The 25,919-nt window shown below is 40.5% G+C and overlaps 1 long non-coding RNA gene across 2 annotated transcripts; it reads right to left on the bottom strand.

The window, feature by feature from the left end:
- Window positions 1–535: 535 nt before the first annotated feature.
- LOC128695859 (uncharacterized) lies at window positions 536–19,330 on the bottom strand. Of its 2 annotated transcripts, none has more exons than XR_008408073.2 (5): window positions 19,072–19,330; window positions 9,867–9,950; window positions 8,269–8,362; window positions 7,118–7,256; window positions 536–1,664 (listed from the first exon to the last, which is right to left on the bottom strand). It is a non-coding gene; the product is annotated as an uncharacterized lncRNA (long non-coding RNA). The 2 variants fall into 2 exon arrangements; XR_008408072.2 differs by having other exon boundaries at window positions 7,126–7,256; window positions 19,072–19,325.
- Window positions 19,331–25,919: the final 6,589 nt, after the last annotated feature.

The following is a 25,919-nucleotide window of genomic DNA, read 5'->3' as shown; positions in this document are numbered from 1 at the left end:
GGTAACTAGCAAATTCACTTTCCTGGAACTAGGCTAAATATGCGAATCACATAACAGGTGAGTGAGTCCTGAAACTCGCAGGTTAAATAAAGAAAAACTGACACAGTAGCCAGTGAAATTAAGTCATTTTGAGGGATGACTGTACAGTAGTTAGTGTTTATCATTCCTGTTGCCAGGAATGTTTATGTCATAAAGTCTTTCAGTTCTATAGTGAAACAGAAATCGATAAAATGTTTATAAAAACACACACGTAGCATGATAAAAACTTGATACTAACTTGACTCGCACTTGATACAGACTTGATACAACCTTGATACAACCTTGATACAACCTTGATATAACTTTGATGTACACTTTATATAGACTTGAAAAACACTTAATATAGACATAATAAGGACTTAAATTAGACTTTATATATACCTTTACTGAAACCTTTTTTTTCGAGTGTTATTTAGTTCCCTTTTAGACATAAAAACTGATCAGTTAAGAGGTAAATCCCACACAGACAATATTAAAGACAATAATTAAAAGTATATTCAGTAAAAATTTTTAATTATTTATACAGTATATGTTATGATACATTGTCTTCATTGCTCAACTAAATAAATAATTAGACTAAGCTAAGTGACAGGCTTGATGCAGCAGCTGTAACAGGATGGGTGCAGCAGCTGTAACAGGATGGGTGCAGCAGCTGCAACAGGATGGGTGCAGCAGCTGTAACAGGATGGGTGCAGCAGCTGCAACAGGATGGGTATAGCAGCTGTAACAGGATGGGTACAGTAGCTGTAACATGATGGATACAACAGCTGTAATTTGCAGCATTACTGGCAAAGCCATTATAGCTTGGCACAGCAGGTATTTCAAGAGGGATTCAACCTTTAACACAGGCAGTAAGAAGATACTCTCTTTAAAACACCTGACTGCACACATGAAACAATATCATACTGAAATATTACACAGACCCAGAATCTATTTCCTGTTCTGGTCATGGACCGGGCAGCGGGGGGCGTTGACCCCCGGAACACCATGTATACTCAGTGTATTTTTTTCCATGTAGTGTTTTTTAACATTAGGTGGTCTGCCTGGAGGTGTTCCGGGGGGTCAACGCCCCCGTCCTTGACCAGCCTCGTGGTATACCACGTGTTGCACAACAAACATTTATTGCAACAACGTCAAACAGATTGTATAAAATACACCTGCATACAACTTGACTAAGCTCTGTAGAGTGCAAAATGTTGTTGTCTTGTCCTGCTAACGTGTGTTTTATTCGTTACTGAAGGCACTATGTTAAAAGACTCTATGCTCTTTCTGCAGCAGCCACGGTACAGCTGTGATGTGGTTAAGGCGCTACTGCTCCTGCTGCTGCTGCTGCTGCTGCTGCTGCTGCTGCTGCTGCTGAGGCTGCTGCTGCTGCTGCTGCTGCTGCTGCTGCTGCTGCTGCTGCTGCTGCTGCTGCTGCTGCTACTGCTGCTGCTGCTGCTGCTGCTACTGCTGCTGCTACTGCTGCTGCTGCTGCTGCTGCTGCTGCTGCTGCTGCTGCTGCTGCTGCTGCTGCTGCTGCTGCTGCTGCTGCCGCTGCTGCTGCTGCAACAGGCGTCTCACACACCTGGTGTATTGGTGCTGCTTCCTCAAGCTGGACTCAGCACTGATAGGTGTACCTGTGCCTGTAGAAGGAAATAAAATATCACATAACTATCGTAACCTTGAGATATCACGCCCTTTCATTTCTCAATATTATCAAGAATATGTGTTGGCACACTTCGATGTTTGCTGATGGTGTGTGTAGAAGAAAGTATTAACTAGTAAGTGTCTAGACTACCACAATCTTGCTGCTCACCATGGTTTAAGGATTCTATGATTGATTCCTAAAATACATAATGCTACGAAAGCAATGAACAAAATCACAATAGACAATATATCTATAGAATACCCACGCTAATATATATATATATATATATATATATATATATATATATATATATATATATATATATATATATATATATATATATATATATATATATATACATACATATGAGCACATTCGTGATTTCTCACATAATGGAGGAACTGTGAAAGTATTTAGACAGCAGAAGCCTTAACACGTCCCATTGCCTTTGAGGTATCGATGTCCCTTAGCAGTTTCTTCACCTCCTCCTCATCTGTATGTATGTCGTCCAACACTTGTTGGTGTATTCCTTGCTGGTGTCCCCATCTGGTCTGTCCCCCCAGAGTCCTTCCTGTCTCTACTGTAAATACTTCCTTAAATCTCGTGTTGAGCTCCTCACATACCTCTTGATCGTTTCTTGTGAGTTCTCCACCTTCTTTCCTCAGCCTTATCACCTGGTCCTTGACTGTTGTCTTCCTCCTAATGTGGCTATACAGCAGTTTCGGGTCAGATTTGACTTTCGATGCTATGTCGTTTTCATACTGTCGCTGGGCCTCCCTCCTTATCTGTGCATACTCGTTTCTGGCTCTTCTACTAATCTCCTTGTTTTCCTGGGTCCTATGCCTCCTGTACCTTTTCCATTCTCTGTTGCACTTAGTTTTTGCCTCCCTACACCTTCGGGTAAACCAAGGACTCGTTTTGGTCTTCCTATTATTTCCGTTTCCCTTGGGAACAAAACTTTCCTCTGCCTCCTTGCACTTTGTTGCCACATATTCCATCATCTCGTTTACTGATTTTCCTACCATTTCTCTGTCCCACTGAACCTCCTGCAGGAAGTTTCTCATACCTGTGTAGTCCCCCCTTTTATAGTTTGGCCTGTCCCCTTCAGTTCCTGTTACCTTCTCCACTTGTAACTCTACTATATAGTCAAAACTCAGAACCACATGATCGCTAGCTCCAAGGGGCCTCTCATAAGTGATGTCCTCAATGTCTGAACTGCTCAGGGTGAACACAAGATCCAGTCTTGCTGGCTCATCCTCCCCTCTCTCTCTGGTTGTGTCCCTGACATGTTGATGCATGAGGTTTTCAAGTACCACATCCATCATCTTGGCTCTCCATGTTTCGGGGACCCCCATGTGGCTCCAGGTTTTCCCAGTCGATCTCCCTGTGGTTGAAATCGCCCATTACCAGTAACTTTGCTCTGCTCGAGTGAGCTCTTCTTGCCACCTCAGCCAGTGTGTCCACCATCACCCTGTTGTTTTCTTCGTACTCCTCTCTTGGCCTCCTGCAGTTCTGTGGTGGGTTATACATCACTCCAATGACTACTTTATGTTCTCCCGGACTGAATTGTACCTACAATGTAGTCTCTTTCTCCAATCATGTCCATGCCTTCCATTTCCTCAAATCCCCATCGGTGTTTTATGAGCAGTGCAACCCCTCCTCCCCCTCTACTCCTTCTATCTTTCCTCAGGATCTGATATCCTGTTGGGAATATTGTGTCTGTTATTGTCTCAGCGAGTTTTGTTTCTGTGACTGCTATGATGTCTGGGGATTTTTCACTGATTCTTTCATTCCACTCCTCATGTTTATTCATTATTCCATCCGCGTTTGTGTACCAAACCTTTAGTTTCTTTTCTATCATTGTGGTCATGCAAGAATATTGGGGTTGGGGGAGCGAGAGCCTTGGTGGGGGCCTATATGGGCCTGTGGTGTAGGTGGGGTTTGTGTTGATGGGGGTGGGGTCAGAATGCCCATAAGGGACAGCTGTTGGGGTGAGGTTTGTGATATGGGGATTGGTGGCAGAGGGAACAGTGAGTGGGTTGTAGTATAGGTTGCTCAGTTGCGTTGGGAGTGTCGCGGGTGGAGTCTTTTGGTGGGAGATTCTGTGGGGTGGGTTTGCCCTTCCTCCTGTGTCTGGGTCCTGCTCATTTTCATTGCTTCTCGTTCCTCCTTGCGTCTCTGTACCCTCTCTTTCAGTGTAGTCCTTTCTTCTTGTGTTCTGTCGCGGTCGAGGTATACTCTCTGGTACCCCTCTTTGTCCCTCAGTCTTGCTTTCTCTTGCAGAATCCTGGTTCGAACTGATTCTTCCTTGAAAGTTACTCTGACAGGCCGTATCCTTCCACTCGCAAACCACCCAATTCTCTGAAAATTTGTCACCTGGGTCATATTGCCCTCCCCTATTGTTTTCATGATGCCTTCAATCATTTTTTTCTCCTCCTGTTTTATTTCTTCAAAGTTGGCCCCCTTGGCTTCTTGGAGCCCGTACACAAAAACTGACCTCGCCCTTTCCTCCTCCCACTGAGTCTCCATCTGCGTCCTCTGAGGCATTTTATTTCCTTCCATTGACATGTTCTTGCCTTCAGTCCCTGTCATATCTGAAACTTCTATTCTCAGTGGACTGTCTTTCCTGACCAGCTGTCCCTTGCTACTGCAGTTGGCTGTTAGAATCTCTGCATATAGCATACCTTCATTGTCTTCGGACCTGACGTTTGATCTTAGTGTGCTCGTCGTCTTTTCCCTGGCCCCACGTGGGTCTGATAGGGCCTTCATGTTCGGCATGTCTCCGTTGTTGCTTACCATCCCCTTGTCTGCGCCTGACTTTGAATTTCCTGATGTCACACCTGAATTGTCATTTGTCTCTCTAATCTGTTTCAGGCTTTGCAGTTTCTCTTCTAAGCACTGTATCCTAGTTTCTGCTGCTAAGACCTGTACTTCCCACTTCCTGCACTCTTCAGCTATCCGCTCCTCCATTTTCTTACCAAGCTCTACTATCTTCCTTCCCCACTGTGTGTGTGTGTGTGCACACCTAATTGTGGTTGCAGGGGTCGAGACTCAGCTCCTGGCCCCGCCTCTTCACTGCTCGCTATTAGGTCTTCTCTGACCACTGGTGCTGCTTACTATGTATGTGTGTGTGTGCGTGTGTGTGTGTGTGTGTGTGTGTGTGTGTGTGTGTGTACACACCTATTTGTGGTTGCAGGGGTCGAGTGTGTGTGTGTGTGTGTGTGTGTGTGTGTGTGTGTGTGTGTGTGTGTGTGTGTGTGTGTGTGTGTGTGTGTGTGTGTGTGTGTGTACTCACCTAGTTGTACTCACCTAGCTGAGGTTGCGGGGGTCGAGTCCGAGCTCCTGGCCCCGCCTCTTCACTGATCGCTACTAGGTCACTCTCCCTGAGCCGTGAGCTTTATCATACCTCTGCTTAAAGCTATGTATGGATCCTGCCTCCACTACATCGCTTCCCAAACTATTCCACTTACTGACTACTCTGTGGCTGAAGAAATACTTCCTAACATCCCTGGAATTCATCTGTGTCTTCAGCTTCCAACTGTGTCCCCTTGTTACTGTGTCCAATCTCTGGAACATCCTGTCTTTGTCCACCTTGTCAATTCCTCTCAGTATTTTGTATGTCGTTATCATGTCGTTATCATGTGTGTGTGTGTGTGTGTGTGTGTGTGTGTGTGTGTGTGTGTGTGTGTGTGTGTGTGTGTGTGTGTGTGTGTGTGTGTGTGCGTGTGTGTGTGCCATGGGTTTCCCTTTTTTCCACATTCTTTCATGGTTTTCATTTCCATTTTCTATCAGTATTTTCAAGATTTATTCGCAGTGTATCTCTCTCATCTCTGATATATTCTGCAGAATGTCTTTATATACAAGATGTTTAAACGGGTGTCATTCCATGATATACCCGGAGGGTGTTCCAGGGCTCAACACCCGCGCGGCCCCGTCCACCACAGGGGAGATCATGTCAAACTATCTGTTGAAGATAGTATACTAAAATTTTAATATACAGAGGTGGTGTTGTATCCTCAGCTAACAACATATAAAAAAGACAAAAATACCAGACACCTGGTGTTTCGACACAGTTTTTGAGATGAATAAAACACAGGTGCAACACCTGCCTAAATCCATTTTGGAGACCTAATGTCAACACACACTAATAAAGCCTATTAAACTTTTTAAACGATTTTATTAAGACTTAAAAATCTTGATTTTTTTTAAATATATAATATACAGTACTTCACCATTTCTACCAATGAAAAAAAAATACTGCTGCCCACATACAAATGTATTTCTGGTCACGTGGGTCAATAATGAAAAAACATCGGAAGAAGGTCATATTTGACATCAGGAAAGAAAGCAAGAGGAAAAAATAAAGTATTTTCGGTATTTCTTTTGAAAAAAACAGGAGATTACTACTGTAAACCGATGGAAAAGGGAAAGGATAGCAGATTTTTTTTTTTTTCTCAGAGCTTTGATACACTTCTGGCGCAGGATCCGCTAAGCTGTTATATACAGTACGTTTGTGAAATTGCTCCAGTTTTATTAATGACGACGTTTCGCTCATCAGGGACTTCATCGGTTCATAAAGTAAACTGATGAAAGTCTCCCTGGTGGGCGAGACGTCTTCGAAAACAAAATACCCTAACCCCCTCACACTGTCTTATTTACATACTGTTGGTATATTCTACCACTGTGTTAAATCTCCCCGTGTTAAGCCCCTAAGGGCTTAATGCTTACCCATGAATACATTCACATAAAATAACAATTTAGGATTTACGTATCTTGAATAAATTCGTGAAAATCTGATAGTCATGATTTACGAAATTTACTCGCATGACCGTAAATGTCCATTTTTCCTTTCTCTTCGTTTCGAAGAAAGAACAAACGTTGGAGAATAAGCTTAGCTGGGACAGCTCTTCACTCTGCATAGAGCTTCGTTAAAGCTCTACGTTAACCCATTAAAGTAGGCTCTTCAGAGTGTGTCTAAACATTATTATCGGCAGTAAGATAAGCTTTCGTTCGGATTTTTAACCCTGGAGAGTTAGCCACCCATTGTGATCCTCAATATTGTTCCTTAGGATGCGACCCACACCAGTTAACTAACACCCAGGTACCTATTTGCTGCTAGGTAAACAGAACAACAGGTGTAAGGAAATGGCGTTCGGAAGGCGGACCCTCCGTGTGTGAAGCGACAGCTTTGCCAGGCAGGCCACGGGGTCGCCATTACATCTATTCCATTTCGCTTTTGAATCATTTGTTAAATTCTGAGGCTATTTCGTGGTGGTTCAGTTGTTATAACTCGAGACTCTGATGCAATGTATTCCTTCCAAAGTTCGGAGGTACAGCTAGAATCAATTAACTCCCATGAACAATACGAAATAATTAAACGCAATTTCACAGAGTATTTGACGGCTGTTACCCGTCTATATACTTAAAACCATTAAGGGTTTCGCGTACTAATTTACCCGTCATCAGTGTTCCTCGGTGTCAGTAAGAAGTCAGGTCGTTGTCTTGTTCGGCGACTCCACAGGTAGACATGCACTTCTCAAAGGTTCGGAAATTATTCCCGTTGCCTCCACAGCCTCCATAGACGAACCTGAGGAGAAATATCTTGGAGTGAATGACCATCCCACGGAAATACGATGATTAAAGTATTATTTCTATGATTATTCCCAAACTAATCATTATCTTTATCATTAGTCAAGAGAAATATACATACATATATATATATATATATATATATATATATATATATATATATATATATATATATATATATATATATATATATATATATATTTATTATATATATGTCATGCCGTATAAGTAATATTGGTCAGTTAACAAGAACTCATTTAAAATTAAGTCCTTTCTAAAATTTTCTCTTATACGTTTAAAGATATTTTTTTTCATTAATGTTGATGTAAAAATTTATAATTTTGCACCAAAAGGAACTTAGAAAACTTACCTAACTTATTATAACAAGAACAATTTATTTTAGCCTAACCCAACTTAATATATTTTAATACTAAACAAACACAGTGAAATATATTTTTTTCGTTAGGTTCAGAATAATTTTGGCGAAATTATTGCATACACAAATTTTCACTTGTCCTATATGGCAAGATGAGCGTTGCTATTTAAGCCAAGATCGCAACTTCTGCCTATTCGGCACGACATATATATATATATATATATATATATATATATATATATATATATATATATATATATATATATATATATATATATGCAATAAGATCACAGTAAACAGGTGATTTCAGAATATGCAAAACAACCACTCTGAAAGAATAGAGAAATTCCAAGCGCTTTCGTGACTACTCACATTATCAAGGAACTATATAACTATATATATAGTTCCTTGATAATGTGAGTAGTCACGAAAGCGCTTGGAATTTCTCTATTCTTTCAGAGTGGTTGTTTTGCATATATATATATATATATATATATATATATATATATATATATATATATATATATATATATATATATATATATATATATATATATATATATATATATATATATATATATATATATATATATATATATATATATATATATTGTAATTAAAGCATGTCACCTACCGTTCACAGGTGTTTAATTTTGGGTTATAGTGAAAGAAAATCAAATATGCTCGACACCGTCCTCGGTGGGGAGGCAGCAAACAGATGGACGGATCTGGAAGATAGGGTTTGTTAAAAGGGTTTCAAACCTATCGACTACATAAGGGCAATTAAGGCCGCATGTCGCATTTTCACCACCAGTCAGCAATACTTTAATCCCTAACGCAGGGGATTAAATCAAAATCTCAGAGGCTATACAATGAGAAATATACACTTTAAGGTGTATATATTTCACGTGATGTATTTTAAAAATACAATGATAATATCAATAATGTTTTAAGCTATCCTATTAATAATTAATTATTAATAATATATGCAATAAAATCATGTTGATGTTAATCTAAATTTTATTTTTATTAGTATTATTATTATTATTATTATTATTATTATTATTATTATTATTATTAGTAGTAGTAGTAGTAGTAGTAGTAGTAGTAGTAGTAGTAGTAGTAGTAATATAATTATTATTATTACCGTCATTACTATTGCCATTATTATTATCATTATTACCCTTATTACTATTACCATTATCATTATCATCATCATTATTATTATTAATAGTAGCATTAGTAGTAACAGTAGTAGTATTAGTTGTAGTAATGATAATATTACTACTACTACTAATATTATTATTATTATTACCTTTATTATAATTATCATTATCAATAGTTTTATTATATTATCGTTCGACTTTTTTAATTCCCTTACACTAAATAGGATGGTTTAGAAAGACACGTAAGCAAACACTATAACATATTTATTAGAAAACGTTTCGATCCTGGGACCTTGATCACTTCTAACATACAGAGGTAGAAAGACATTATATATATAGGCGGAGAGTGAGGTGTGACGCACGTGACCTGAGGAATGTCACACCTCACTCTCCGCCTATATATATAATGTCTTTCTACCTCTGTATGTTAGAAGTGATCAAGGTCCCAGGACCGAAACGTTTTCTAATAAATATGTTATAGTGTTTGCTTACGTGTCTTTCTAAACCAACTTGTCGGTATTTATTACCAAGGTTTATACCACTAAATAGCATAAAAAAGAATGAAAAAGAACGAGAGAAGAGTCATTATTAACTCACTTCCAGAAATAGTCAGGCATGTTAGTATTTTCTGTGTATTAAACAGTACATTATTATTATTATTAGAGATTAGCCGGTATTCTCCCGGCCCGGGCCTTCTCCAAGTGGTGGCCCGGCCTTGGCTCCCTCTTTAGGGAGCGTCTGAGACCTAAGTCTCCCATGGGAGGAGGCACAAGTACCTCCTCATCTTTGGGACCAACTGTCCCCAGGCCTAGCCACAAGCTAGGCCTCTCTGGTCTGCCATCCCCGCCCCAAGGGGGCTAATGGGAATGACAGTCTTATGAGCTAAAAGCTCGGACTCAGGCACTTACCCGACCCTAGAAGGGTTAGGCATGGTGTCGATCTAACAGTACATATATATCACATGATGTATATTATGCATAGAATTAAAATTATTAATCTAATTTCATTTAATGTAATTTAACGCTGATGAAGCTAGGAAATAATTTTAATTTTAATAATTGCTTACAGTTGTTATTGTTGCTGATGGGGCTGCAGTTAACCATTAGTGCCACCGTCAGTGCCACCATTAGTGCCAGCGTCAGTGCCCTCACTGTAACACACGCGGGGAAAAAATAATTTAGTTACTCCTGTGTCTTAGTGGCGACATTTCGCTCAACATAATCGTATCGCTTGTGTCGAAACTTTTGTCTGAAATGATACCTGACCTGTTAGAATGTGGCGTGAACGGACGTGAATGTAATTACACACAGTGAAGAGGCAGGGCCAGGAACTATGACTCAACCCCTGCAGTCACAATTAGGTGAGTACAGTCAGGTGAATACACACACACACACACATACACACACACACACACACACACACACACACACACACACACACACACACACACACACACACACAGCCTTTGTTTACTATTGTCCTTTTGAAAAAAAAATTAGAGGGCTTCCGGGGATTTACTGGGGAAGAGCGAGAAGAGAATGCCGAGATGGAGGCCATAGTAAGAACAATTTGTTTTGGTGCCGAAATATAAACCAAAACATATAAAGAAAGTCACCCAAAAAAGAAAGTAATACAAATATTTTAACAGCCTGTTTATATTATAAAATTATTATTATATACTGTATATATATATATATATATATATATATATATATATATATATATATATATATATATATATATATATATATATATATATATATATATATATACATAGGGAGGACTCACAACTTCTGAAAAGAGTACAAATGTACTTCAGATGCAGAGGATATACACACCGAGAGGTGTATGTCACAGTGTATACACACTGAAAGTTTACCCTTAATCGCTGTTTTAGGGATTAAAGTATTCTTAACTGGTGGTGAACAGGTTACCGTGCAGCGTTAATCACCCTCTTGTAGTCGACCGGCTTTACACTCATTAACCGCATCGACCAACGAACTGATTCAACTATTTGCTATTGAAGGAGATTGTCGACACATACACAGCTATTGTCTCCTGTCAGCCGGAAACTAGGAAGTAATCAGTTTTGATTGGAGTCAAAAGTATCAAGAGCCCTTCAATATGGTAACATCAAGGTAACCCACTGGAAAGGTTTGTAAAAAAATATCATCACCGATTAAATATTAAAGGAGCACAGAAACAGAGATCAGATAATGCAGAAATCAATTTCCTTGAGAGCTCTGAGATCCTTGACGCATCTCCACTCAACTGACGAAATACGATTTCGTAAAATCGTATTCCACTAACTTGTCGGAAGTTGTAGGTAGAGGTATGTGTACCGGAGGGAGCGGGGCAACTCAGCCCTACTAAATTATTCTTAGAGACTTGAACTGAGGTCTGAATTTAAAGAAAAGAACTCGAAAAATATCAATTACAATTCTATGGTCAAAAAAATGTGTTACTGTCACCATTACCAACACTATAAACACTATCAACATACTGTGAAGCGCTTAGGTATATTTTCGAAACGTTTCGCCCACTCAGCAGAAGTGATTACAATGATACAGGTGATCAGTACGTGTTTATATAATAATAACACCATCACCAAACTATTACTACTACCCTAGTTACTATCTCCTTATTTAAAACTGCTAATTTTTCCCACTATCACTACAGCCAAAGCTACAACCATCCCAGTGATCAGCACGGTCAAAACTACCACCATCCCAGTGATCAGCACGGTCAAAACTACCACCATCCACATTATCACCACAATCAAACCACCACTTTGAACTTAATTCGCTACACTCAGAACACTAGCACTATTCTCTATGCCACTAACATTATTACTACCTGCTCCTTGTGCTTTATCGCACTTCTTAAAGCTATGTATGGATCCTACCTCCACTACATTACTCTCCAGAGTGTTTCACTTCCTGACAACTCTATGACTGAAGAAATACTTCCTAATATCCCTGTGATTCGTCTGAGTTTTCAACTTACAGTTCTGACACCTTTTTGCTGTGTCCCATCTTTGAGACTTTCTGTCCCTATCCACCATGTCAGTTCCTCTCAGTATTTTGTATATCGTTATCATGCCCCCCTATCCCTCCTGTCCTGTGTGTGTGTGTGTGTGTGTGTATTTACAAAGTAATAAATCTGAAGAATCACAAAATAACTCTAGATAATAAAGAATCACGTGCAATAAAACACTTCTAGCCGAGGTGCGTGATGATGCACTCTTTGCTCTCCCTTAACGGACCAGACGTCGACAGAACAAAGAAACATGCAGTAGAACAAGACTTTACTGGCACAACGTTTCGCTCTAAGGAGATCTTTATGATGTCTTGGAAAATAAATAAAATAAATAATACAGTTGTATCTATTTATCTATCTATCTATCTATATATATATATATATATATATATATATATATATATATATATATATATATATATATATATATATATATATATATATATATATATATATATATCACATCAAGGGGTCGAGCAGGACTGACCCTGCACATCCCCAACCAACTTCAGCGACTAACATATCCCAATTGTGAGCTGCTGTATAGACAAATAGGTCTATCAATTCGAGTGTAGGCTGACACTGGATACTTTAATAAAGTGGAAGGGGATAGGTAGAAGTGATGGGAGATGCTGAATGTCCTATTAATTGGGAATCTGTAATTGGGGTCATTAATGCGCGTCAGTGTCCCCTCGTGATCAATATTCACTAATGGGAAGCCTCCAAGATTTATTGTTGGTTAAGATTATATCACCCAGGATTATAGGAGGCAGCATTGGTGTGCAGGATTGAAGGTCTTACCGACCTCGGTGGAAGAGATACCGATATGTGAGTATCTGATTGGTTATATCAGGTTTAGAGCCTGTCGACTGCATGACTGCCACAATAGCTGCGGCCTCTGTAATCCACCAGACAAAAATTCTTTAATCCTTAATACTGGGATTAAATTAAACTCTATGTGTATACAATGCTGAGATTTACGCAAGTCTACCAAGCCCTTTCCTGAATTAAAAAATATATATTACAGCAATATTGTAGAAGATATGAGAATACAGCTCGTTGGGTATGACTGCGTAATTACCGTAACTTGAAGTTCCTTAACAGATGGATTGGACGTAATGATGCCTAATGATTCCCTAATCTGATGAGTCAAGGCTTCTTCCTGTGATGGTTTGTGAAGGTTTATCCTTTCCAGACACTAATAGCTGACGTTAAAAGCGCTCAGCGTCAGAATAAATGATGGAAAACGAAAAGTCTCACCTGATATATTGACCAATACGAGGAATAAGAGAATTGATTAGGTGAGTTACGGGCTGCTGGAAGTGCACATGTTGGGGATGCATAAGTTAGACAGTTGTGAAGCTTTATTTGAGCTATATTACTTCAGCTATCATATACAAAAACCTACGTATTCACAACTGTTACAATTCTCCAAAAAGAAAAAAGCTATGTGATATCGCAAAGGGACTTTATGTAAGTTCCATCTCCTTTAAGCAAGGGCTTGACACCCCTCCAAGAGTATATACACTGCGGCTCAAAGCGCATAAAGGGAGATATTCACTTCAGAATATATTCAGAAGTGATCAGAGACTTGTAGAACATTGGATACATCTCGTGAGTTATAAAAAAGTAATGGGAATAAAAACTGGGTACTTCAAACCATTTTTTTTCTTAAGTCTTACCTTAATTTTTACTTTTAAGCAGTTCTTTTTAATTTAGTTATAAAAACAGTTGTGCTCGAATTATTTATTGTCTGGCGCTCAGCAGACGGAGGATCAAGCCTTACTTACTGCTTCTCAACAGACTGACCCTCAAAACAATGACAAAACAACAACAAAAAAAGCCACGTTGCACTTTATAGGGAGAGACAAAAACAAACTCGCTACATCTCCAAAAACAGACAAAAAAAAAGAGGGGGGGGGGGGGGAGATTACTCCTAAAAAGGGGAGAGAAAACAGTAAAGTGTCACAAGAATCTGAAGTGCAATCACCATCAAGCCCATGACAAGCCAAGCTAGTGTAATCACCATCAGGATCATGACAAGCCAAGCTAGTGCAATCACCATCAGGATCATGACAAGCCGAGCCAGTGTAATCACCATCAGGCTCATGACAAGCCGAGCCAGTGTAATCACCATCAGGCTCATGACAAGCCGAGCCAGTGTAATCACCATCAGGATCATGACAAGCCGAGCCAGTGTAATCACCATCAGGATCATGACAAGCCGAGCCAGTGTAATCACCATCAGGATCATGACAAGCCGAGCCAGTGTAATCACCATCAGGATCATGACAAGCCGAGCCAGTGTAATCACCATCAGGATCATGACAAGCCGAGCCAGTGTAATCACCATCAGGCTCATGACAAGCCGAGCATCAGCTCATGACAAGCCGAGCCAGTAATCACCATCAGGCTCATGACAAGCCGAGCCAGTGTAATCACCATCAGGATCATGACAAGCCGAGCCAGTGTAATCACCATCAGGATCATGACAAGCCGAGCCAGTGTAATCACCATCAGGATCATGACAAGCCGAGCCAGTGTAATCACCATCAGGCTCATGACAAGCCGAGCCAGTGCAAATCACCATCAGGATCATGACAAGCCGAGCCAGTGCAAATCACCATCAGGCTCATGACAAGCCGAGCCAGTGCAAATCACCATCAGGCTCATGACAAGCCGAGCCAGTGCAAATCACCATCAGGCTCATGACAAGCCGAGCCAGTGCAAATCACCATCAGGCTCATGACAAGCCGAGCCAGTGCAAATCACCGTCAGGCTCATGACAAGCCGAGCCAGTGCAAATCACCATCAGGATCATGACAAGCCGAGCCAGTGCAAATCACCATCAGGCTCATGACAAGCCGAGCCAGTGCAAATCACCATCAGGATCATGACAAGCCGAGCCAGTGCAAATCACCGTCACTTTTTGCATAAAGAAAATTACTGCATTACAAAGGAGATTTTTGTTCTCTGAACAGAAACAAATCGCTTTTGTTACAATTTAAATTATCATACGAAAGTTTCCTCTCTCTTTCCAGCATTGCAACTTTAACAGCAAGATATTGTGCATATATACACTGAGACATGTGCGTCTCCCTCAGCGTATATACACTGAGACATGTGCGTCTCCCTCTGCGTATATACTCTGAAAGATGTGCATCTCCCTCAGCGTATATATACTGAGAGATGTGCATCTCCCTCATTGTATATACTCTGAAAGATGTGCATCTACCTCAGCGTATATATACTGAGAGATGTGCATCTCCCTCATTGTATATACTCTGAAAGATATGCATCTACCTCAGCGTATATATACTGAGAGATGTGCATCTCCCTCATTGTATATACTCTGAAAGATGTGCATCTACCTCAGCGTATATATACTGAGAGATGTGCATCTCCCTCATTGTATATACTCTGAAAGATGTGCATCTCCCTCAGCGTATATATGCTGAGAGATGTGCATCTCCCTCAGCGTATATATACTGAGAGATGTGCATCTCCCTCAGCGTATATATACTGAGAGATGTGCATCTCCCTCAGCGTATATATACTGAGAGATGTGCATCTCCCTCATTGTATATACTCTGAAAGATGTGCATCTCCCTCAGCGTATATATGCTGAGAGATGTGCATCTCCCTCAGCGTATATATACTGAGAGATGTGCATCTCCCTCAGCGTATATATACTGAGAGATGTGCATCTCCCTCAGCGTATATATACTGAGAGATGTGCATCTCCCTCAGCGTATATATACTGAGAGATGTGCATCTCCCTCAGCGTATATATACTGAGAGATGTGCATCTCCCTCATTGTATATACTCTGAAAGATGTGCATCTCCCTCAGCGTATATATACTGAGAGATGTGCATCTCCCTCAGCGTATATATACTGAGAGATATGCATCTCCCTCAGCGTATATATACTGAGAGATGTGCATCTCCCTCAGCGTATATATACTGAGAGATGTGCATCTCCCTCAGCGTATATATACTGAGAGATGTGCATCTCCCTCAGCGTATATATACTAAGAGATGTGCATCTCCCTCAGCGTATATATACTGAGAGATGTGCATCTCCCTCAGCGTATATATACTGAGAGATGTGCATCTCCCTCATTGTATATACTCTGAAAGATGTGCATCTACCTCAGCGTATATATACTGAGAGATGTGCATCTCCCTCAGCGTATATATACTGAGAGATGTGCATCTCCCTCAGCGTATATATACTGAGAGATATGCATCTCCCTCAGCGTATATATACTGAGAGATGTGCATCTCCCTCAGCGTATATATACTGAGAGATGTGCATCTCCCTCAGCGTATATATACTGAGAGATGTGCATCTCCCTCAGCGTATATATACTAAGAGATGTGCATCTCCCTCAGCGTATATATACTGAGAGCTGTGCATCTCCCTCAGCGTATATATACTGAGAGATGTGCATCTCCCTCAGTGTATATACTCTGAAAGATGTGCATCTACCTCAGCGTATATATACTGAGAGATGTACCTCGCCTCTAATTGGTTCCAGCATTGCAACTTTAACAGCAAGATATTGTGCATATATACACTGAGACATGTGCATCTCCCTCTGCGTATATACTCTGAGAGATGTGCATCTCCCTCATTGTATATACTCTGAAAGATGTGCATCTCCCTCAGCGTATATACATACACCGAGATTTCACTTTAATTCTCATCTTTGTAATGAAATTATTCTTGACCGGTGGTGAACAGGTGATACACAATCTTAATGAACATTGCATAGTGGAGAAGCTAATTAAATAACCATGAGAGTAGTAAGCCCAGAGTAGCAATCATTCAACCACAAGGGTTGCAATAGGATGATTTTACAACCAGCACAATATATATATATATATATATATATATATATATATATATATATATATATATATATATATATATATATATATATATTATATATAATACAAAGTTTTATTTTTTCAAGCACTTTTCTTGTACAGAAGTTACTATGGGCCCATTTTTTTTTTATTTCAGGTTGAGAAACCTCACTGTGTTGGTACACCAGAGGTGTCTCGTCTGGGTAAAATTACAGCACCTCCTTTCTCAGCAATTCCATTTTCCAAGTTAATTATAACGTGTCTCCAGACTCTCCTACACCTGTCCACCACCTGTGCTTTGGTCACCTGCGATAATTAGTCTCTCCTTCCTCTCTCTCTCTCTCTCTCTCTCTCTCTCTCTATATATATATATATATATATATATATATATATATATATATATATATATATATATATATATATATATATATATATATATATATATATATATATATATATATATATATATATATATATATATATATATATATTTTCGACAATTCCGCCGTCTCCCACCGAGGCAGGGTGGCCCAAAAAGAAAGAAAATCCCCGAAAAGAAAACACTTTCATCATCATTCAACACTTTCACCTCACTCACACATTATCACTGTTTTTGCAGAGGTGCTCAGAACAACAGTTTAGAAGTATATACATATAAAAATACACAATATATCCCTCCAAACTGCCAATATCCCAAACCCCTCCTTTAGAGTACAGGCATTGTACTTCCCATTTCCAGGACTCAAGTCCGGTTATATAAAATAACCGGTTTCTCTGAATCCCTTCACTAAATATTACCCTGCTTACACTCCAACAGCTCGTCAGGTCCGAAGTACCATTTGTCTCCATTCACTCCTAACACGCTCACGCACGCCTGCTTCAAGTCCAATCCCCTCGCCCACAACACCTCCTTTACCCCCTCCCTCCAACCTTTTCGAGGACGACCCCTACCCCGCCTTCCATTCCCTACAGATTTATACGCTCTCCATGTCATTCTACTTTGATCTATTCTCTCTCAATGACCAAACCACCTCAACAAACCCTCTTCAGCCCTCTGACTAATACTTTTATCAACTCCACACCTTCTCCTAATTTCCACACTCTGAATTTTCTGCATAATATTTACACCACACATTGCCCTTAGACAAGACATCTCCACTGCCTCCAACCGTCTCCTCGCTACTGCATTTACACAACCCAAGCTTCACACCCATATAAGAGTGTTGGTACTACTATACTTTCATACATTCCCTTCTTTGCCTCCAAAGATAACATTTTTTGCCTCCAGATATACGTCAATGCACCACTCACCTTTTTTCCCTCGTCAATTCCATGATTAACCTCATCCTTCATAAATCCATCCGCCGACACGTCAACTCCCAAATATCTGAAAACATTCACTTCTTCCATACTCCTCCTCCCCAATTTGATATCCATAAACCTCGTCGTCAATACATACAGGAATGCCGTAACCACTATCAGTAGGGACCTCGGTTCTACTCCTGGCCAATCTTCTGTCTATTAATTGACAGTCGTTTAATACGACTTTGATTTATGGACTATATGGCTTTGTAAGGTATGACTATAGATGCAAGATGACAGATTCTGACAGACTGTAGAAGTAACAGAAAGGTCGCAGTTAGTGCCTCTGACACAAACATGTCTGATTTGCCATATATATAGACCACGGTTCGAATCCCAATCCATTCTTCTCTTTCGTATACCTGGAGTATACCTGGAGGGTGTTCCGGGGATTAACGTCCTCGCGGCCCGATCCATGGCCAACCTTCGCGGTGGATCAGGGCCTGTGTGATGTAGTCCAGCTTATATGAGTGAAGAATGGGCGAGGCATATGTTAGTGAGTAGTGTAGAGTTAATGAGAGTGTCGTGGTGGTCACCACTGACCTGTCATTACCTACCTACCTCCGCACTCACCCCTCCTACTGCCTACGCCTGTCACCTACCTACTAACTCCCCCCGCTTAGACCCATATTCCCCTAATCATTACCCCCCTACATGACACCTGATCAACCAGCTTGTTACTGATACTGTTACTGGTACAAATATTTTTTCAGTGTAAGTGCATCTTTGCCAGCGTATGTTAATTACCACATGATACAGATATCATGTTGTTTGCATTGCCATTTAAATCTAGAAAATCACGTGTATTGCCATTTAAATCTAGAAAATCACGTGTATTGCCATTTAAATCTAGAAAATCACGAGTATTGCCATTTAAATCTAGAAAATCACATGTATTGCCATTTAAATCTAGAAAATCGCGGGTATTGCCATTTAAATCTAGAAAATCACGTGTATTATAATATCATTGTTATGACCGGATTTACATTTCACTCACTTGTCTTTCTGCTGCTGGAAAGCGATGCTTGGGTATGTCTACCGAAGAGATGTGGTATCCCTGTTGGAGATCGTGAAGTAGATGAGGGGTATCCCTGCTGAATGTGTGGCTTGATGACGCCTCAGTAGATGTACTCTGTATTGCTGTTGCAGCCTGTGTGGCTGGGCGACCCCACTGCAGTCCCTTTTACACCCTTAGATCAGGAGAGATATGTGAGTCAGTCGTGAGTGAATATCTCTCTCTCTCTCTGCACATTGGCTGCACTGTCCTCCTCCTCCTCCTCCTCCTCCCAAGGTTATAAACTCTTACGCACTCTCAAGCTCAGGAAACTGCGCTGCATTCGTAATCTCACAAGAGATAAGATATAACTTTTTTTCCCAAGCCAATTAAGGTTCTAATAGCAAGTTATCATTATTTAATTCTGAATATCAAAAGCTCCTAGCTATGCATAGCATTGCTAGTAGTCTTCTATTTGAGCTAATACTAATGATATAAAATATATTAAAGGTGTCCCGTGTCTGATGTCAGTATCAGCATTACGGTGTAATGCTACGAAGATGTGAACTGCGCAGTAGAGCCAGAAAGTGATGTTGCTGCGTCAGAGTTAGAGACAGAGTAGTTAGAAATATCACTAGCAATTTTGTAGACGAAATAAAAAACAAGAAAAATATTAGAAAATGATAAAATAGTTATGAAATTCATGTGAGTACAGAATTACCTGAAACTGAAGCATAAGGAAACATAGCGTCAGGTTTGGAGGAACGAGGCTAGGCTATTAGAAGGAAAATTAAGATTAAACACTTGAAGAATGAGTTCAACGGAACAAGTGCATTAGTCAGCAGTGAAACCATACAGTGAGAAAAAAAAAGAGATAAAGCATTTGTTTATGGCAAGAATGGTGGAAATAGAAAAGTGGAGACAGTGGTAGAGAGAATTCGTTCATATCTCCTCTACATACGTGGCAAGTTGATGTAGCAGCAACTCAGAGAGGCGTCAAAGCGTAAAGTGCGTGTGGAGAGGATGATAAACATTCTCTCCGGTACTAAATATTGGAATAAAGTAGGTACCATGATTATATTAACACAACCTACATGTATGATCACCAGAACTAAGGTTATATACATTCTATATATATTCTAAACACTATTCATTATTTCCTAAAGTTTCATAAAAATTATTAGTAAATGTACTGATACTTGAAGATACGTACATTCTTAAGTGGTATTGATAACTGTATATTGAAACAGCTAATGACACGGTTGATATCGTCAACTGCGTATCATCCATTTGAGTTATCATACTGCTTTTATGACGGTGTGTGTACTTTGAGTGACACTGTCCAACAACCTCACCTGTCCAGGCAAATTCCTGACCCTCTGACTGTCTTATTCATCGATGTAAACAAACTGCGTTGCCTTACAATGGTGGTATCCTCAAGAACACCACTGCTTACGTAGGATGATGGTATTCTTACTAAATGTTTATGTTGTTCTTTGCAAAGTCAGGAAACGGCCTTGGTCATACGAAGACAGTTCTAGTGGATCTTAGTTATAGGAAGACAGTTTTAGTGGGTCTTAGTCATACGAAGACAGTTTTAGTGGGCCTTAGTCATACGAAGACAGTTTTAGTGGGCCTTAGTCATACGAAGACAGTTTTAGTGGGCCTTAGTCATACGAAGACAGTTTTAGTGGGCCTTAGTCATACGAAGACAGATTTGGTGGGCCTTAGTCATACGAAGACAGTTTTAGTGGGCCTTAGTCATACGAAAACAGTTTTTGTGGATCTTAGTCATACGAAAACAGTTTTAGTGGATCTTAGTCATAGGAAGACAGTTTTAGTGGGTCGTAGCAGTAGTGGGTGTAAAAGAAGTAGCTCCCACTGGGGTGACTCAAGTCACAGCGAACTGTTATCTCCACTGTGATAACCCACACAAGTGTTGCAACCATTAGCCATTAGTGTGTTAACTGTGGTGTACAACGATGGTGATAGTCTTCTTAAACTCACACACGAAGAAAGAAAAAACACTCGGTGTTGCAATCGCAACATCCCGGGGTTCAATTCCCCGGCACACAGAAACATTCTTCATCTCTCCTTATACCCCTGCTCGCCCAGCAGGGAAAAAAAAGGACGTACCCCTGTGTTGCATTCAGGGGGAAAAAATTGTGTCAGAAAACTCCAGTCCTGCTGGAATGTCATATCCCGTGTAAGAAAATATTCCAGTCCAGTGTGAAAGAAATGAAAAAAGAAAAAAATTCAGTACCTGCTGGAAGTATTCAGCTGTTGGGTAAAAGGTATCCAGGTGGAGGCCTTGATATCACTAAAAAGCTCCTGATCCAGGGAATTGAAGCAATTCTTTTCTCTAAGCAAACCTGATTATCCTATTCTTCCATCCTTTCAGTTCTCCAAACAATACATTATATATATATATATATATATATATATATATATATATATATATATATATATATATATATATATATATATATATATATATATATATATATATATATATATACATTATATATATATATATATATATATATATATATATATATATATATATATATATATATATATATATATATATATATATATATATATATATATATATATATATATATATATATATATGTCGATACGATCGATTCCCCTGAATATTAAAGTGTATATAGTGTTATTCTATTGCTAGTCGAGGGAGAACATAACCATTTGTGAAGTAGTAAGATAAAAGATAAGATAAAATATGTAAGACAGGTGGCCAGATAATGGGTGGGAATCCTCGTTATCAAATACCGGATGTTCAGTCATTTTTGACTCATAGTGAAAATTGTGTTATTATAGCGCTCCGCCAGTATACTTGTATGACAACACCGTTGTTAACATACTTAATGTGGTTACTACTACTACTAATATATATATATATATATATATATATATATATATATATATATATATATATATATATATATATATATATATATATATATATATATATATATATATTATTGTAACCACGAACGAGTGGTATTGATCAATAACAACACTGCACTAGGCAAAGACACGTACCCATGTTGTACTGGCCCACCTCATGGTGACCTAGAACCACATGACGCCTTAACCCACAGGATTGGGTGGTCCTGTTTCCTTACAAACTTACCTCGGTATATATACAGTTAAATTTTATACTGATAATTGCATGAGAGATGAGAAGTTCCATGAATGGTAGTGTACAATACCCCCATCCTTCAATGGCAGTGTACAATACCCCATCCATCAATGTGCCCCTGTACGCTCACAGAGCCTTAACATAAGCGAACAAGAGCCTTAATAAGTCTCGTGTAGTCGACAGGGATTAAACCTTATACACCAACCAAGTAACACCATCCGAAACACCTGACTAACCAAAATAACATATTCTGACAGCGCTGACGATACCCGCCCTAACATTCTCACACACACACAGTTACCTGATGTCTGGGCGTACGTTAAGTAGCTATGAATATTAATAGCAGTAATTTGAGCATAATAAATTCACTAACACTACGCTCTGAATACGAACACTAGAAGCAGCCTAATGTTCCTCCCAAGCTACGTTCACTAGAGAGAGAGAGAGAGAGAGAGAGAGAGAGAGTAGTAGAGAGTGAGAGTGAGAGAGAGAAATTCACGCAGACTTGTGAGAAAGTGAGATAAGAAAATAATCGAGTGTGAAATGGAAGGAAGACCCATGAAAATAGTAATTTTGATTCTTTAATACAGTCAATCTATGATCCCTAGAGAGTTAGATTCCCTTTAAAAATTATAATAATAATAAAAATAACAATATTATTATTATTATTATTATTATTATTATTATTATTATTATTATTATTATTATTATTATTATGATCTCTAGGGGTGGAAGTGTGAGGGAAGGTGGGAGGGGAAGTGGGAGGGGAAGTGGGAGGGGAGTGGGAGGGAAGTGGGAGGGGAAGTGGGAGGGGAAGTGGGAGGTGAAGTGGGAGGGGAAGTGGGAGGGGAAGTGGGAGGTGGTGAAGTGGGAGGGGAAAGTGGGAGGGGAAGTGGGAGGTGAAGTGGGAGGGGAGGGGAAGTGGGAGTGGGGGGAAGTGGGAGGGGAATTGGGAGGGGAAGTGGGAGGGGAAGTGGGAGGGGAAGTGGGAGGGGATGTGGGAGGGGAAGTGGGAGGTGATGTGGGAGGGGAAGTGGGAGGGGAATTGGGAGGGGAAGTGGGAGGGGAAGTGGGAGGTGAAGTGGGAGGGGAAGTGGGAGGGGAAGTGGGAGGGGAAGTGGGAGGTGAAGTGGGAGGGGAATTGGGAGGGGAAGTGGGAGGGGAAGTGGGAGGTGAAGTGGGAGGGGAAGTGGGAGGGGAAGTGGGAGGGGAAGTGGGAGGTGAAGGGTGAGGGGAGGCAGCTGCGCCCACTTCCTCTCTGCTGGGAATATAACCTTTTATTCTTGCTTCATGTATATTATGACGCACTGGTAGCGATCACACGAGTGAACAGCCCATGATGCAACCTTCCTCACCCACGCCTACACCCACGCCTGCACTCACGCCTGCACCCACGCCTGCACCCACGCCTGCACTCACGGCCACACCCTCATCTACACCTACAACCACGACCACTTCTGCATCCTACACACAGGACTCACACGCAGCTGTAAGAATTGGTATGACAGGGCTCACCAGGCCAGGAGAGAGCAGCTCCAAGTCGAGGCAAGGTAGCGAGGGACCAGGAGCTGAGACTTAACCTCTGTTAACCACAAATCAGTGAGAACACACACACACACACACGCACACACATACACACACACACACACACACACACACACACACACGCACACACACGCATACCATATCCACTTCAGGGTATAAAACGAGATTACATTCAGTCCTCTCAGCCCACTTTCCCATCAACACATGATAGAGTGTCGAAGCTCACCTATGAATGGCTGAAGAGACGGCCATGACCAGATTGCCTTGAGTGTTATGTTTCCAGAGAAAATGCAAAGGGAACGAACGATTTAAGACGAATTCGCGAAGGATGCAGCAGGAAAGATGATAACTAGGTCAAGGTCATGGTGTGGCGAGGGAGCAATGTTGTGGCTAGTTCAGGGTTCTGTAGTAGTGAGGAAGCAGTAATTGAAGGTTCCATAGTGGTGAGGGAGTCTCGTAGTGACTAGTTCCAAGTAATGTAGTGGTGAGGGAGTTCTGTAGTGACTAGTTCCAAGTGATGTAGTGGTGAGGGAGTTCTGTAGTGACTAGTTCCAAGTGATGTAGTGGTGAGGGAGTTCTGTAGTGACTAGTTCCAAGTGATGTGGTGGTGAGGGAGTTCTGTAGTGACTAGTTCCAAGTGATGTGGTGGTGAGGGAGTTCTGTAGTGACTAGATCCAAGTAATGTAGTGGTGAGGGAGTTCTGTAGTGACTAGTTCCAAGTAATGTAGTGGTGAGGGAGTTCTGTAGTGACTAGTTCCAAGTGATGTGGTGGTGAGGGAGTTCTGTAGTGACTAGTTCCAAGTGATGTGGTGGTGAGGGAGTTCTGTAGTGACTAGTTCCAAGTAATGTAGTGGTGAGGGAGTTCTGTAGTGACTAGTTCCAAGTAATGTAGTGGTGAGGGAGTTCTGTAGTGACTAGTTCCAAGTAATGTAGTGGTGAGGGAGTTTGTAGTGGCTAGTTCCAAGTGATGTAGTGGTGAGGGAGTTCTGTAGTGACTAGTTCCAAGTAATGTAGTGGTGAGGGAGTTCTGTAGTGACTAGTTCCAAGTAATGTAGTGGTGAGGGAGTTTGTAGTGGCTAGTTCCAAGTAATGTAGTGGTGAGGGAGTTCTGTAGTGACTAGTTCCAAGTGATGTAGTGGTGAGGGAGTTCTGTAGTGACTAGTTCCAGGTGATGTATTGGTGAGGGAGTTCTGTAGTGGCTAGTTCCAGGTGATGTATTGGTGAGGGAGTTCTGTAGTGGCTAGTTCCAGGTGATGTATTGGTGAGGGAGTTCTGTAGTAACTAGCTCAAGGTTTTGTAGCAATAAGAAATCTTGTGGTCATAGGCTACGATATGTCAGCTAAATTTATGCTTGCTTGAAGGGCGACATTTGCTGATGATAAATAGCGTTTGATTTAAATAATTACAGCTAACCTTCCTTTCCTCAGATCAAATATGATTATATTTCGTTCTCAGGCGCAATATATGTGTTGTTCTGGTGGTGGTGGTGTATGAATGTCCACAGAAACAGAGTGATTGTGAAACTGTAGTGTCAAAAGCTCTGTTGACACTTGGCAGCTCGACGATGCTGGGGTGAATGCAATGAAAGTGGAACAGATTGAATGAATGCAGCATTGTTGTTGTAGTGGTGGTGGTTGTAGACTGCGAGTGGTGGTAGGGTGGGTATGTGTATGTGTGTTGGGTACGACGATGAGTATGGTGTGGTGGCTCTCTCTGGCTGACAGTGTGGATATCAGCACCAGCTGACACTCAAGGGTGAGCAAATCCAGAGACAAATGTCACACCTTGATGCACCTCGCTGATGTCCAGAATTTTTCCCACTGACATGCATTTCTCAACTTCCCCACCAGGTAACAATACGAATCTTACAATTTCTAAGTACTGCTCACTGTGTCATGAAGTCATGAATTACCTCATATAAGGTCCACGATCTTTCTAATAACTGTAAAGCAGTTATGTAGGAAAGCAACTTATATCGCTGCTTCCTTCGAATGCAAACTTAATTAGAAGGAAGCAAAATTTTAAGCTGATATCAGGAATCTGCAAGACGGCATTGACAAGCTGCAGGAATGATCCAACAAGTGGATGTTGCATATTAACTTCACTAATGGCAGACATGGATATGGTCTCTGTAAAC

The sequence above is a fragment of the Cherax quadricarinatus genome, chromosome 41 (assembly GCF_038502225.1).
Source record: "Cherax quadricarinatus isolate ZL_2023a chromosome 41, ASM3850222v1, whole genome shotgun sequence".
NCBI lineage: Eukaryota > Metazoa > Arthropoda > Malacostraca > Decapoda > Parastacidae > Cherax > Cherax quadricarinatus.
Note: the sequence above shows the minus strand (reverse complement) of the source record. Positions and strands in the feature narration are given on the sequence as shown.